The following is a 16,409-nucleotide window of genomic DNA, read 5'->3' as shown; positions in this document are numbered from 1 at the left end:
GAGATGCCCCTACCTTCCTGAGCCAATGCAGTTTGGACTAGGGGAAGATTCCTCTGTCTTTTGTGGACTTGTTTGTTTGGCAGGCCTGGTGAAAGGGCTACATACCTTCCGAGTGCCTGTCCTGCTGGATAAACAAGAGACAGTGGCCCTGGTGGACTCTGGCAGTGGCCTGACTCTGGTGACCAGTAAATTAGTAAGATCTGGGCGGGTTTAGAAACATAGAACCATGGGGGTATTGTGTATTCATGGGTCTACTGTGCGGTATCCTACTGCCAACATAGAGGTGTTAGTACAGGGCAGTTTGGTAAGGATCGTAGCAGTGGTAGTTCCTAGTCTACATATGCTTTGATAATAGGAAGGAATTTCTCTAATTTCCACGCTCTTTTACAGCCCCCTGTGATGGGAGAACAAGGGGAACCTGAAGCGGGGAGAGGAGAAATACAAGGGTCCATTAAGTGTTTCCCTTTACTCATCCTGACTTGTATTTCTCTAATCCAAAAAGAGGTAAAACAAGACGGGAACGCAGGGAGAGCAAGCTAAGATTTAATAGGGCTGTCAATGAAGTCCTGTTAAATCAGCGTGGGGAGCAGTCTAGGAGAGGCGGGCCCCACGACAGACAGAAGATGAGGCAGAGGTTGATCAAGCGGAACCCGGCCCAGAGGCAACCAGTGAAAGTGATGAGGAGGGTATAGGTATCCTAGATATTTCGGGTAGTGGCTTTAGCCGAGACCAGGCAGATGACCCCCTGTTGCAGGAAGCCAGGAGTAACGTGGTAGAGGTTAATTGGGTACCAGTGGAAGGGGCGTCAGAAAAGGCCTATCCCTACTTTATCCTCAAAAACGATCTCCTTTACTGAGTAACCTCCGAGGAGGGACAAGAACTTGAACAACTGGTTGTGCCTTCATCATACACCCGAAAAGTCTTGGATTACTCTCACTCTCATCTTCTGGGGGGACACTTAGGGGTGGAGAAAACCCAAGAACGAGTGCTCAGGAGGTTCTTTTGGCCTGGGGTATATGAGGGGATTAAAAGATATTGTGCTTCTTGCCCGGAATGCCAGCTGGCATCTCCTAGACCGAAGTTGAGAGCCCCACTCATACCTCTCCCCATTGTTGACGTTCCGTTTGAGAGGATTGGCATGGACCTAGTGGGTCCCTTAGAGAAAACAGCTTGAGGCACCAGTATATCCTTGTCATCCTCGATTATGCCACCAGATACCCAGAAGCCATTCCACTACGCAAGGCTAATGCTAAAAGTATTGCAAAAGAGCTGGTTCAGATGTTTACACGGGTGGGGATACCCAGGACATTGCTCACGGATCAGGGGACACCGTTTGTCTCCCGTATTATGAAAGAGCTATGTCAGCTATTTAATGTACAGACTCTGAGAATGTCAGTGTATCACCCCCAGACAGATGGGTTGGTAGAAAGGTTTAACCAGACCCTAAAGGGGATGTTGAGAAAAGTCGTTAGCAGGGATGAGAAGGATTGGGACTTGTTACTTTCTTACCTGTTGTTTTCAGTTTGAGAGATTCCCCAAAGTTCTACAGGCTTCTCCCCATTTGAGCTTTTATATGGTAGGCATCCCAGGGGTATACTGGATATCCTAAAGGAAACCTGGGAAGAACAGGGGGTAACTAGGACCAATGTCCTCCAGTATGTTGAAGATATGCGGGTGCGTATGGCTCAGATTGCCCCTCTTGTTCGCCATCATATGGAGCAGGCGCAGAGTAGGCAGAAGTCCTACTATGACCAGAGGGCCCTAGTGAGACAGTTTGAAAGGGGGGACAGAGTAATGGTTCTAGTACCCACCGCAGAAAGCAAACTTCTAGCACAGTGGCAGGGACCCTATGAGGTCTTAGAAAAAGTGAGCCCAGTAAATTATAAAATTAGTCAGCCAGGTCGCCGGAAGAAGGAGGCCGTGTTCCACATAAACCTCCTTAAGCCATGGAGGGCTAGAGAGGACTGCATGGCCACAGTGGGTGACACCCCGCCTGTTCCACGGGCACCTAGTTCTTCAGTGACAATCTCTCCAGAGCTGACACCTGAGCAAATAGAGGAAGCTAGAGGCTTGGTTGAGAGGAATAGTGATGTCTTCTCCCCCAACCCTGGACAAACCCGAGAGATTACACATGATATTATTACAGAACCAGGGGTTGTCGTAAGAGTGAAGTCTTACCGCATTCCGGAGTCCAAGAGGGAAGCTGTAAGGGCTGAAGTCAGGAAAATGCTTGAGCTTGGAGTGATAGAGGAGTCTCACAGACAGTGGTCTAGCCCCATTGTTCTAGTGCCTAAACCTGATGGGTCCATCAGGTTCTGTAATGACTTCAGAAAGTTAAACGAGGTGTCTAAGTTTGACGCCTACCCCATGCCTAGGGTGGATGAACTGGTAGAGCGATTAGCCAAAGATAAGTTCTTCACCCCTTTGGACCTGACAAAGGGTTATTGGCAGATCCCGTTGACAAAGCACGCCCGAGAGAAGACAGCCTTTCCCACTCCTGATGGCCTGTTCCAGTACAGGATCATGCCTTTTGGCCTCCATGGAGCTCCAGCCACTTTCCAAAGGCTAATGGATAAGTTGCTCAGGCCCCACACCGAATATGCAGCCGCATACTTGGATGATGTGATTATTCATAGCCCGGACTGGGATAGCCATCTGGACAAAGTGCAGGCAGTCTTGGACACACTTAGAAGAGCGGGACTGACAGCTAACCCCTCTAAATGTGCCTTGGGTCTAGCTGAGGCTAGATACTTGGGTTACCTGGTTGGCAGGGGACTTGTTAAACCGCAAATGAACAAGATAGGAGCTAAACAGAGCTGGCCCAGACCGTTGAGGAAAAAACAAGTCAGAGCCTTTTTGGGGATCGTAGGCTACTATCGGAGGTTTATTCCTTACTTTGCTACAAAGGCGGCTCCGCTCACTGACCTTATTAAAGCCAGAAGTCCAGACACGGTAAAGTGGAACAGCGAGGCTGAGGAAGCCTTTGCTGGTCTTCGGGCAGCGTTTTGTGCCCAAACAGTGCTTGTGGCTCCCGACTTTAGGAAGGAGTTCTTTCTCCAGACCGATGCCTCAGAGGTGGGTTTGGGTGCAGTTTTGTCCCAATATGTGGATGGTGAGGAACACCCTGTCCTATATTTGAGTCGGAAGTTGTTACCCCGAGAACAGCGCTATGCCACAGTCGAAAAAGAGTGTTTGGCAATTAAGTGGGCAGTAGAAACACTCCGCTACTACTTGTTGGGCAGACGGTTTACCCTGGTCACAGACCATGCTCCGTTAAATTGGATGCACACCAACAGGGACAAGAATGCTCGGGTCACGAGGTGGTTTTTGTCCCTACAGCCCTTTTCTTTTGTGGTACGACATAGGGCAGGTCTCCTCCACAGTAATGCAGATGCTCTGTCCCGAGTACATGGGATTGCAGAGGTGGCCGCTTCCCACACAGGTGTTAAGCTGGGGGGGAGGATATGTGACAGGGTACTTGGTTCCATGTATGTCAGTGAGAGGTTGGAAAGGTCAGCTTTCCCTGTCTTGGAAAGGGTTAAGCCTGGCCCAACAGGTAAACCTCCTACCTCTCCCTATTAATTAGCCTACACCTGATAGAGAGAGGAGAGAGTGAGAGCTCAATGTGAGAGGCATGCTGAGCTGGACGGACAGGTTAGAGACTGTCTACATTGGGGGAACAAGGTCTGTCACCGATAATTGTTTATTTGGACTGTTATTCTGTTTGTTTTATACTGGAGGCTGGAATAGCCCCTCCAGTACAGTGTAGTGAGGGACACTACTGTTAGTTAGCCTCCTAAATTGGAGTAGGCCATTTTGTTTTGTATTATTTCATTTTGAGTGCAATAAAGCCGTATTTATTGCTTAAGACCAGCGACTTTGCTGCATTTCATTATCGCTATTTCTGCGACTTATATATATATATATATATACATTTTATTTGATCCCATTCAGGCTTTGTAAGTTTGCCCACTTACAAAGAAATCAAGGGTCTGTTTTTTAAATGACAGAGACAGAATATCAACCAAAAATCCAGGGAAAAAAACATATAAAACAAATGCTATAAATTAGGTTGCAGTTCAGTGAGTAAAATAAGTACTTGATCTCCAAGCAAAACATGATTATGTACTTAGTGGAGGAACCCTTGTTGGCAAGCACAGAGGTCAGATGTTTCTTGTAGTTGGCTACCAGGTTTGCACACATCTCAGGAGGGATTTTGGTCCACTCTTCTTTACAGATCTTCTCTAAATCCTTAAGATTTCTTGGTTGTCTCTTGGCAACACAAAGTTTCAGCTCCCTTCTAAAATTTTCTATAGGATTAAGGTCTTGAGACTTACTAGGCCACTAGAAGAACAATCTCCTCTGTGAATGCCGAAGAATGGAGGAGTGGATATTTTCCACTGCTTCATAAATGGACACCTGTGTGTGAAAAATGTAATGTTTACCCTCATATTCAACTCAACGCAAGTGCTGAAAGACTGACTGGCCATTATTGCCTGCGGCTAGAGCTATGCTTAGCTTGTTTTAAGTACAGAGTATGAATCAGGGTGCCAAGTTGCAAGGTTGCCAGACACTTTCCTAAACAGGCCATGAAATGCAGGAAGATTTCTTGTGAGCAGAGAATGGAGTTGTGATTTTTCTATTGGAAATGTGTTTGTTCTTTAAAATATTGTAGTCTTCTACTGTCATTCCTAACCAATACTTGTATTTACCTGATGTCTCTGACTTTCTCAATTCCATTTTTTAGGTTTTAAAAGTATGGACTCTGCCCCCCAGTTGGTTTCTGACTACCTTGCAGGAAAATTTGACTTGGATGGCTTGGTGACTCATACTTTGCCTTTTACTAAAATAAATGAAGGTTTTGAGCTTCTGAGATCTGGCAAAAGGTGGGTAGTTGTATTAATACAGAAAGATTATATTTTTTTTAGCAAAGTTTTTACCAAAGTTCCTAATGATCCCTAACTGCAAAATCTGAAGTCAACCAATCTGGCTTCTCTCGTATTCTTTAACTCTTCTCAGAATCAGGCATGACTGACCATTCTGTGGTACTCCAGACTTTCTCCTCCTTAGGAAACAAAGGTCTTGAACTTTCTTGGATTTCCTCCCTACATTCTAAATAAAATTTCAAGCCCCCCCCCCCTTTTACTCTCTTGTTATTAGTGTACCAAAAGCTTGTAGTCTCGGACCCCTTATCTTCTCCATCTATATAAAGCTGATTGACTAATTTGTATTCAAATATCATTTTATGTGGATGAGTCTTAAATCTCTAAGCTCCTTGTCTCAATTTTCTACATTCTTGTGTTCTTTTCATTTCATGTGCTGTCTATGATTTCATATCCATGCAGCACCCTATAGCTAATGGGCTAGTGTGTATAGTTAGCAGTTAGTTAAGGTAAATTGGTTTGGCTGAGAGCCAGGCCTGGGTTGAATCTGGGTTAGATTTGAGTGGCTCAGGAAGGCCAGATGACTCAGCAAGTAGCATCTCTGGTGCCTCCTCCAGTTTTCTGGAACCATGGAGAAGCTTCCAGATGTAGTGGGTGGAGGCCTAGAAGAGCTGTTTTGCATATTTATGAGGTCCTTGATCAATCCCCAGCAAAGGGGCTGAAAAGGGGTAGGCATCTCATGCCAGCAAGGGCAGTCCGTTGGAAAATGGAGATGGAGTGCTGAGGAGACTGTCAGTGGCCCTTAAGGGTGCCCCCTAGTCTGGGGGGGTGACCTCGGGCCTAGTCTGGGGGGGTGGCCTCGGGCCTCTCCACATCACCACCACTAGTGGTCTGTCATCTCTTCCAGTGGGTGGATGCCCATGCGACATATTTCACCTTTAGACCTTTTGTTTGTCCCCAGCACCGGCCTTGATATGCCCAAGTCAGCCTGCCAAAGTTTGGGTGAGATTGAAGTTCAATATCAAGAAAGATGTTTAACATAGATTGCTTGTCAGCCATGTTTTAACCCTTAACATTCTTGGAATACTTTGATTTTAGGATAAATCTTTTTATACAAACCGTGGCATACACATTTTTATGACTTCTCTGCAGGGCCGAACTGGGAATAAAAACCAGCCCTAGAAAAAATTTCATAACAGCCCCATAGCATTATTATACCAGCCCAATCGCATAACGTCATTATTTTCTTGTTCATGAAAGGGAAAACCATACATTTTAGCACATTTGAAGAGTTTATTATGTATAGAGAAGACAGATGTGAAATCACATAGGGCTATATACATATATATATATATATATATATATACATATATATATAAGCAAATTCCAGTTAAAAGTAGTAATAGTGGTCAATCATCAAGGGGAACCCCAGGAACTCAGAATGTGTGGGGGGGCCATCTTCTGCAGAAAGAATACTTTCAGTTAAGGGGGGTGGGTTACCGATCTAAGTGCTCCCTTACATTATCGTATATACTCCCTCCTTACATCAGTGACTCCCACCCCCCTCAGACTGGCCTAGCGGTGCTGTCACTGACCTACTCTCAGGTGCACCATGCAGGGATCAGTCAGTCGGCTCCAGCTTGGTGGCTCTAGTTTTATCCTATAGTCTCCTCTCCACAGTCCACACCCGTCTGACTTCTCCCATGACCCCCATCCAGGCGGTGCTCCCACTCTTGGCTCCTCTTCAGATTTCCTCAGAGACTGCAGACATGATATAAGACAAGAGATGATCAGAGGTTTGCGGACATGGTACAAGAGATGGTTAGAGGCTGCGGGCATAGTACAGGAAATAGTTAAAAACTAAGGACATGATACAGGAAATGGTTAGAGACTGAGGACATGATAAAAGAGATGTTAGAGGCTGCGGACACAATACAGGAGATGGTTAGAGACTGAGGACATGATACAGGAGATGGTTTGAGACTGCAGATATGATACATGAGATGGTTAGAGACTGCAGACATGATACAGGAGAGGGTTAGAGATTGAGGACATCATAGTAAAGATGGTAAAATAATGCAGACATGCTACAAGAGATGGTCACAGACTGCAGACATGATACAAGAGCTCAATGCCGATTAAATGCAGTCTCACTGTGCCCATCAAATGCAGCCTCACTTTGCCCACCATTGCAGCTTCATTGTACCCATGAATGCAACATCACTGTGCCCACCATTGCAGCCTCACTGTGCCCATGAATGCAGCCTCACTGTGCCCACCATTGTAGCCTCACTGTGCCTGTGAATGCAGCCTCACTGTGCCCACCATTGCAGCCCTTACTGTGCCCATGAATGCAGACTAACTGTGCCCACCATTGCAGCCTCACTGTGCCCATGAATGCAGCTTCGCTGTGCCCATAAATGCAGCCTCACGGTGCCCACCATTGCAGTCTCACTGTGCCCGTGAATGCAGCATCGCTGTGCCCACCATTGCAGCCTTATGTGCCCATTACAACTTCACTGTGCCCACCATTACAGGCTCACTGTGCCTATAATTGCAACCTCACTGTGCCCAGGAATGCAGCCTCACTGTGCCCACCATTACTGCCTCACTGTGCCCATAAATTCAGGCTCACTGTGTCCACCATTACAGCCTCACTGTGCCGATTAATTCAGACTCACCATCACCTGCCCGTCTGGTAAATAACACACAATCTCCCGCTGTGTATATCACGGAGCTGGCTGTGTTGTTTTTGGCGGGTGTGCTGTAACAAAGTCCCGCCCCTCTAGACCGACTCGTCGGATAAGCGAACATGAGCCAGTCTAAGGGGGCTGGACTTTTTTATATCGCGCCCGCCGAACACAACACAGCCAGCTCCGTGATCTACAGAGTGACAGGAGGAGGACAAGAGAGGGAGAGAGGGGAGCGATGCAGCTCAAAGCGGCCTCAGGGCAGGCGGCCTACCGGGAAATTTCCCGGTAGCCTGGTAAACCAGTCTGGCCCTGCTACTCTGAAATATGCTTTTTTTTATATATATTTTTATTAGGTTTAAGACAAACCAACAAACAGAAAAACATACAAAAAAAAAACACCAGACAACCTGGTCATAAACGTTAGGCAATACACTCAGACATAGAAAAATAAACTGACATCAGTGCAAAATATAAAGTAGGCACAGTGGTACTCTGAAATATGCTTCAAATGGTTTGTAGCCATCACCCCCCAGGGCGGGATTAAGAGAAATTGTTTGTTGTTTGTTCATTTGCACAACACCATCCCCTGTGTTTTGGTACCCCTCTAGCTGCAGAGGGCTGACTTTTATTACACAGACTGCCATATGTTGGTTCTCCATACAGCGCCTGAACTTTTTAGGAGTAGACTAATTGAAATGCAGCCACATGGGCTGATGTCTAAACAATTTTGCCTCTCTCTGACAGTGTACTTTTAAAACTTGTATGCATAGTCTTAATCAACCCTTGACACCTGTCCTGAATATTTGAATGACCTTTTCCCTGGTCAGATTATGAAAACTACTTATGACATTAGGTGAAATTATGATGCTTTTTGTTTGTATAAAGACACAGGGCCAAGTAAATCTTAGGGCTGGCTGAAGAATAATGTAAATCCTTTGGTAGGTAAAACAACTCCCATACAGCAGTAGTGGTGGGAACAATAATCAACTCCAGGCTCGACTATGCATACTCCCTTTACCTCGGACTCCCAAAATACCAGATTGCTCGTCTGCAAGTCGTCAAGAACACGGCGGCACGACTGGTAACAGGAAAAAAATCCCTGGGAATCAATCATCCCCGCCCTGAGGTCCCTCCACTGGCTGGCTGTAAAGGACCGAATCACATTTAAGGCCCTCTGCCTGATGCACAAATGTGTACAAGGAATCGCCCCCCAATATTTATAAATAAAATACCACAACCCCAATCGCGTTCTTCGATCGACTAACCAAAATCTACTACAAATCCCCAAAGCCCGCTACAAGGCCAAAGGAGAACGAAGATTTGCAGTCCAAGGACCCCGACTGTGGAACGTGTTATCAACTAATATCCTAACGGAAGTGAATCACCGGGCCTTCAGGAAAAAACACAAGACCCACCTATTCTGAAGGCTAAATTAGAAGGAAATGGATACCAAGCGCCTTGAGGCGATTTAGTTCACATTTGTAGCGCTATACAAGTTATTTACTCACTCACGTGTATTTTAAAGAGGAAGTAAACTCTGGAAGCTTCCAAATAAAAGTAGGTAAAGGGTAGCCAATCATTCCCCATTACTAATCTTCTATACCTTGCTCTGCACTATGTTTCTGTGTAAAGGTGGCCTTTTTGCTATAGGTAGGGCTTTGCTTCCTTTCCTCATGTCAGAGCCTTACATCACCAAATTTTACTCCAAATCTCCTAAAACTAGCAGTGAAAGGCAATTGTTTAAAATTCCCACTGTAGACATACAGCTTTGAGTCTGAAGACATTAAAGTGCCCAGGCACACTCATATACCAGGAAGTGAGCTGCTATTTTTCAAAATTTAGGGCAAAAGGTACTTTTTTTTAAGAGTACTGTTTAGGTACAATACCATTTCTACATCGCTTATAACATAGCAAATCTTTACTTTTTTTTAGTTCAAGTCTACTTTAATTGTATATTTAAATGAATTAAAAGACTTTAACTTGTATAACACTAATAATATGTTTTATTATTGTTATAATAATTATTTATTAAATGTTATAATTATTCAATAATAATACAATATATATGCATTTAATGTACACTGTTTTAATTATTTTTCTTGTTTTTTTTCTCTGAAAGCATTCGCACGATCTTGTTGTTCTAAACTGAAGACTTTCGTTGGACATCTTTTACCAAAGAAATTATTGTGGATCAGTCACAAAAAATGATTTGCTCTAATGTAATCAAGCTTCGATACATTTTTAAAATGAACTAATTTGGTTAAACAAAAAATAAAGGAGTTCACATATTGTTCAAAACAATTTCAGTATCATATAATATTGTATCAATGGTAAGCAGATGGTTGTCTGTTTATAAAATTAGTTTGATAGCTTTTTACTATTAATAACTCACTGACTGCCTTTGAATGAAATAAAATAGAGGTTTATGATAAATGGAGAGAGGTATGTTTTGTGTAGTATTTGCATTACATAATGGGTCATGCACAGCAACATATATATTTTCCTTCTTTGATTACCACTGTAAACAGGATGGTGGCCTGATGGAGAACCAACCCATCCTCTGTTGGCCCCACAGACCTGCCCAATATTGGGACATCTGTTTTTGTGCATAGCCAAGCTGCTTGGCTTATTTCCAGGTTGAAGACAATTCTAATCAGACTTCACTGTAGATGCGTACACCAGGGTCACACTGGTTTGGGACAAACTTAAGGTTATGTTGCCAATTGACATACTGCAATTGGGATTCAAAGTCAGAATAATGGGCCAAATCCTCAAAAGAGATACGACGGAGTAATTGCTGTTACTCCGTCGTATCCCTGGTCCTAACTATGGAACTGATCTACAGAATCAGTTTCCCATAGTTAGGACGAAGATCCGACATGTGTAATTGAATTACACTGTCGGATCTTAGGATGCAGTACCGCATCCGCCGCTGGGGGCATTTTGCGTCGAAATGCCGCCTCGGGTATGCAAATTAGGACTTACGGAGATCCACGAAGCTTTTCAGCTTCGTTTTTTCTCCGTAAGTTATATTTTGCAAACGCAAAATTAGGGCTGCTTTTACAAGGTGTAAACTGTTTACACCTTGTAAAAACAGACCTTTCTTGCTCGCGACGCGATTTTTTTTAAATTTCAAATTTTTTTTTTGGCACCGTATCTTTTTTTTTACCCGACGCAACTTTATTGTCCCGTCGCAATCCACAAAGCCCGACATAACGTAATTTCGCGCTATGCACGTCGGGAAAATTATGTCACGAGCATGCGCAGTACGGCCGGCGCGGGAGCGCGCCTCATTTAAATGGTAATCGCCCCCTGGAGAAGAGGAACGCCTTGCGCCGGCGGAATTTAAGTTACACCGCTGCAAATTCCCAGGTAAGTGCTTTGTGGATCGGGCACTAACTTGGGAAATTTGCGGCGGTGTAACTTAAATGGAAAAAGTTAAGTTACGCCGCCTGGCTGAGGATTTGGCCCAATGGGCCAAATCCTCAAAAGAGATACGCAGGCAGAACTGCTGTTCAGCCTGCGTATCCCTGTGCCTATCTTTGGAACTGATCCACAGAAGGATTTTTCCAAAGATAGGCATAAGATCTGACATCTGTAAGACACTTACACTGTCAGATCTTAAGATGCAGTACCGCATCCGCCGCTGGGGGCATTTCGAGTCGAAATGCCGCTTTGCGTATGCAAATGAGTACTTAGGCAGATCCACAAAGCTTTTTAGCTTTGTGTTTTCTGCGTAAGTTACGTTTTGCATGCGTAAAATTAGGGATGCTTTTACAAGGTGTAAACTGTTTACACCTTGTAAAAACATACCTTTTTTTCGATCGCCGCTATTTTTTTTTAAATTTCAAATTTTTTTTTTCGCCGCGTAACTTTTTTTTTACCCGACGCAACTTTATTGTCCCGTCGCAATCCACAAAGCCCGACGTAACGTAATTTTGCGCGCTGCCCGTCGGGAAAAATGACGTCACACGCATGCGCAGAACGTCCGGCGCGGGAGCGCGCCTCATTTAAATTGTCATCGCCCCCTGGATGAGAAGACCGCCTTGCGACGGAGGCACTTAAGTTACACAGCCGAAAATTTCTAGGTAAGTGCTTTGTGGATCGGGCACTTAGGTAGAAATTTTCCGCCAGTGTAACTTAACTGCTAAAAGTTAAGTTAGGCAGGTTTTTTGTGGATTTGCCCCAATGTTTCTTTCAATTCCTGCATAAGGTTTGCTTGGTTAATCACCATGGGCCAAATCCTCAAAAGAGATACGACGGAGTAATTGCTGTTACTCCGTCGTATCCCTGGACCTAACTATGGAACTGATCCACAGAATCAGTTTCCCATAGTTAGGACGAAGATCCGACATGTGTAATTGAATTACACTGTCGGATCTTAGGATGCAGTACCGCATCCGCCGCTGGGGGCATTTTGCGTCGAAATGCCGCCTCGGGTATGCAAATTAGGACTTACGGAGATCCACAAAGCTTTTCAGCTTCGTTTTTTCTCCGTAAGTTATATTTTGCAAACGCAAAATTAGGGCTGCTTTTACAAGGTGTAAACTGTTTACACATTGTAAAAACAGACCTTTCTTGCTCGCGATGCAATTTTTTTTAAATTTCAAATATTTTTTTTGGCGCCGTATCTTTTTTTTTACCCGACGCAACTTTATTGTCCCGTCGCAATCCACAAAGCCCGACGTAACGTAATTTCGCGCTATGCACGTCGGGAAAATGACGTCACGAGCATGCGCAGTACAGCTGGCGCGGGAGCGCGCCTCATTTAAATGGTAATCGCCCCCTGGAGAAGAGGAACGCCTTGCGCCGGTGGAATTTAAGTTACACCGCTGCAAAATCCCAGGTAAGTGCTTTGTGGATCGGGCACTAACTTGGGAAATTGCGGCGGTGTAACTTAAATGGAAAAAGTTAAGTTACGCCGCCTGGCTGAGGATTTGGCCCCATGTTTTTGGTCTTGGTTATTTGTACTTCTTCAAAGCACATCTGTCTTCCCTGACAAGGAACATTTTAATTAAAATGATATCTCTTTAATTTAGTGGTCACAATGGCCAATGGTACTGCATGCTGTAATAGCTGTTTAACAGCCATGTTTTAAATTTAAAAAAGGTAGCTCTCTCCGAGTCCTCATACAAGGATCTTACTTCAAAGAGGAAGTGGGTGTGGATATGATCCTTGCTCCAATAATACAGCATGGCTGGGCTGCCCCTACCACAGCAAGAGAGAGACCAAAGGGAGGTGACACCAGCAGTGGGACACTTTCCAGATCTGTGGGACACCAGGATTTTGTTAAAATCCTGGACTGTTGAAAAGTATGTCATGTGTAATTAAAATGTATGGTTTGTGTTACTGTCTAGCATTTCCACAAGAATTAGGGCTCATTTAGACTTGCAGTTGAGGGAACATTTAAAATCCAATGAGACCAGTGTCTCTTAACCTTTTTTCGATCAAGGCATCCCTTATTCAGCTAATATGAACCCAATGCTTATGTAGCGCCCCCTTACTTTCAGTATGGGCACTACGCTAAAGTTAGTGGGGAATGGGAGAGTTACATTGCTCCCATTCACAATTTGCTACAATTGAGGCTTCTGTCACTCCAGAAACGTCCACTGGGTCAGTCTGTGCTCCAGGGATCTAATACCATCCCTGCCCAGCAGTTGGTACCAGAGGGGTTCTGGCAGAGCAACTTTCCCCAGCAGCCAATTAGAGAAGTTTCTCCCTCGCAAGGCATGCTGGGGAGGGGTATATCTGTGACAGGTGTCATGTGCTAACCAAGTTTTGCGGGGTCCCGGTTCCAGGTGCGGCATCCACCTTCAGGGTGCGCGCATCCATGGACCCCGCCAGCGAGGCCCACCAGGCCAGAATTGCAGTCTACACAAACCCTCATCCGGAGGTAAAAGGGGACTCCAGTGACTTACTGGGTCCCCAGTTCTATTGAAAGGATCCCAGGCTGGGTGCCGTTCGATTGGGGGGTCGGATGGAGGAGAACCCGGAGGCAGGTTGTCCAACAGGGCTTGAACGAATCAATCGGGGATCTGGTGACCGGAATATTGACAGGTACGTTGCTGTCATCTGGTGACCTACTGGGAGGATTCGCTCCATTTATCCATCTAGTTCACCTAAAGTAATTGGCCTGTGGCAGAGGCTCTAGAGCCAGGTCTGTGAGAGTGATCTGTTCCTCCAAGCAAATCCTAAGTGACACTTCGGCTGCCAGGCTTGTGAGAGGTGTCTGTCCGGGGGCACTTTACCCACTCCAACTAGAGTGGTGACGAATAACAATTTGGTACTCCACTGAGCAAGTACTGCTCAATTAATATCCGGGCCTGACATTGCAAGGTTCTCCCTTTTCTTCATCAACCTGCTCTTCCCATTTAATGTTGGTGTTGGCCGTGTTTTGCCTGGAATAAAGCATTGGAAAACTCTTTATTCTCTGTCTGGACCTTCGCTCACTGCTTTGTTCTCCAACTGCACCCATACGCCACATCAAGGTAACTCAATATGCCGATCCCAAAAACAAATCAGCGTCTCCTTCGAGGGTAGCGCTACACTTACAGAGAGGATCAGGAAAGGGTAGTGCAGTGCAGGCGCCCAACGTTTTCCTTATCAACCAATTACGTCATTCATTGGTTGTTTGGAACCCAGGGCCTAGAAGGTTATAATGGTGCACAATGAAAACATGTGGCTTTTTGTAACTAAAAGGTAAGCTTCATCTACCCACTGGCTTTAATAACATGTTTGAAGAATTGTAGGCATTTTGCCAAGGCACCCTAAGGTGCCTGGGCACCATGGTTGAAAAAGGCAGGTTTAGACAAATGTTCCCGATTTAGATTGTGAAAGGACTAGCTGATAACAAATCTCGGACAGGACCTGTAGGTTTGCCAAGTAGATAAAGTTAATCAACTGTCCTTTCACACACCATCAAAGAATCCTCACAGACCATGTGACTACAACACACCATGGTAGCAGAGGTCTTTACAAATTGAGACTGCACTGTCTTGGAATCACTTCTCATTTTTTTTTAAATCAGAAGTAATAGGTTTCATCTCTGAAAAGGTCAAAAATATTAGCTATAGGGAGATGAAAATGATTCTTTCTGATAGTACACATTAGGAGCAACATGTTGATGCTCTTTTATTATTTACTACTTCAATAACGTTATTTTTTGTTCATCTATTCTGCCTGGTCTGAAGTCTCTAAAGGGGGGCATGTAAGGAATATCAAAAGAACAGGGCTTACAACAGGGGACTAGAGAGGTTAAAAAAATACCAGGGTATAACGAGCAGAGAAGCGGTCCTAAGAGGGCTACATTGATAATGACTAATGTACTTGTGTCACATGCCATACAGCCAACCAGCTGGGAAACAGGTGACATGGCAAGTGTGACTGATCCTCTGGTAGTAAAGGGGTGTTATACTTGGCCTTTTCACTAGCAACTAGTTTCCCACATACTTGGACCAGTCTTGTGACACACAGTACTTAGTGACCTAGCTTTGGTAGGACCCCCGGGAGGATAACAAACATGGAGTTATGGATACATGCATTTCCTCTATCCAATAACAACATACAGATTAGTCACTGGGAGCGAGGTGATGGAACTGCTGAGCTGGTGGAGACTGGTACACACTCCGCTCAGAAATGCAGCACACCCTGGGAGAGGTGATCTTTAACATAAGTTGTGTACATACTGCAGTAGTGTCAACAGTGTAAGTATGGCAACAGGTTACAAAGTGTTAACTGTGCAAGTTGTCTGGCTCGCTTCTATCTCTGGAGTGACACATTAATGCTGGATTCACATGACTTCGGCTCCCGAAGGCATTAGTGAGCACTGTGTCCCCACTAGGGTGTGTTAAGCCCTGCCCACTAGTCTCCCTCCTACAATGGCCAATGGTACTGCATGCTGTAATAGCTGTTTCACAGCCATGTTTTACCTTTCCAAAAGAAAGCTCTCGCCTCAAACACGGGTCTGAGCAAGTGGGCTGCCCCTACCACAGCAAGAGAGAGACCAAAGGGAGGTGACTGCAGCAGTGGGTCACTTCCCAGATCTGTGGGACGCCAAGATTTTGTTAAAATCCAGGACTGTTGAAAAGTGTGGCATGTGTAATTAAGAAGTATGGCTTGTGTTACTGTCTATTATTTCCACAAGAATTAGGGCTCATTTAGACTTGCAGTTGGGGGAACATTTAAAACATGCCATTAAGCCACATATTCAGTGCCCTCCCTCCCTTCCCCTCCACCGCCCCTGCCCATTGAAATGAAAGGGCAGTGTCACATGCCATACAGCCAACCAGCCGGCAAACATGTGACATGGCAAGTGTGACTGATCCTTTGGTAGTAAAGCGATTTGGCAGCGTCGTATTTCGGGCGCATTAACCCTCGCTTCAGCCGCTAATATGGGGTTAAAAACGTCCCGCTAGTGGTCGAAAAGTGCCGCTATGGAATAGTACTGTCCTACTAGACAACAATGATTTGCTAAAATAACAGAAATTCAACAAATGGAAAATCTCACAATGACGCAGGAGGACAACTATCGCAAAATCTGGACTCCCTTTATGATATATAAGGAACAAATGACGTGAGGGGGGAGGAGCTGAGGGAGGTAGGGGAGATGTGGATTTTTTTTTTCTTTTTTCTCTCTTTTTCTTTTCCTTTCTCTCTTTTTCTTATCTTTCTATATTTATGTTCTACGTTTTAATTTCTAATACTTTTTATTTTTGTACTGGGGGATAACCAGGGTGGGAAACAGGGTAATGAAAATCGAACAAAGATATGGGACTATCGTAGACCTATATAAAAGGTAGTTGAAGTAGAACTGAAAAACTGTTATTGTTGGTGA

General features: G+C 44.8%; 1 long non-coding RNA gene across 1 annotated transcript; it reads left to right on the top strand.

Moving 5' to 3' along the window:
• Positions 1 to 4,729: 4,729 nt before the first annotated feature.
• On the top strand, positions 4,730 to 10,013 carry LOC120922121. The gene is made up of 2 exons (XR_005745083.1): positions 4,730 to 4,886; positions 9,696 to 10,013. It is a non-coding gene; the product is annotated as an uncharacterized LOC120922121 (long non-coding RNA).
• The last annotated feature ends 6,396 nt before the right edge of the window (positions 10,014 to 16,409 follow it).

This window comes from Rana temporaria, unplaced genomic scaffold, assembly GCF_905171775.1.
Source record: "Rana temporaria unplaced genomic scaffold, aRanTem1.1, whole genome shotgun sequence".
NCBI classification, from domain to species: Eukaryota; Metazoa; Chordata; class Amphibia; order Anura; family Ranidae; genus Rana; species Rana temporaria.
The sequence above is the reverse complement of the archived record's forward strand: the minus strand, read 5'-3'. Positions and strand labels throughout refer to the sequence as shown.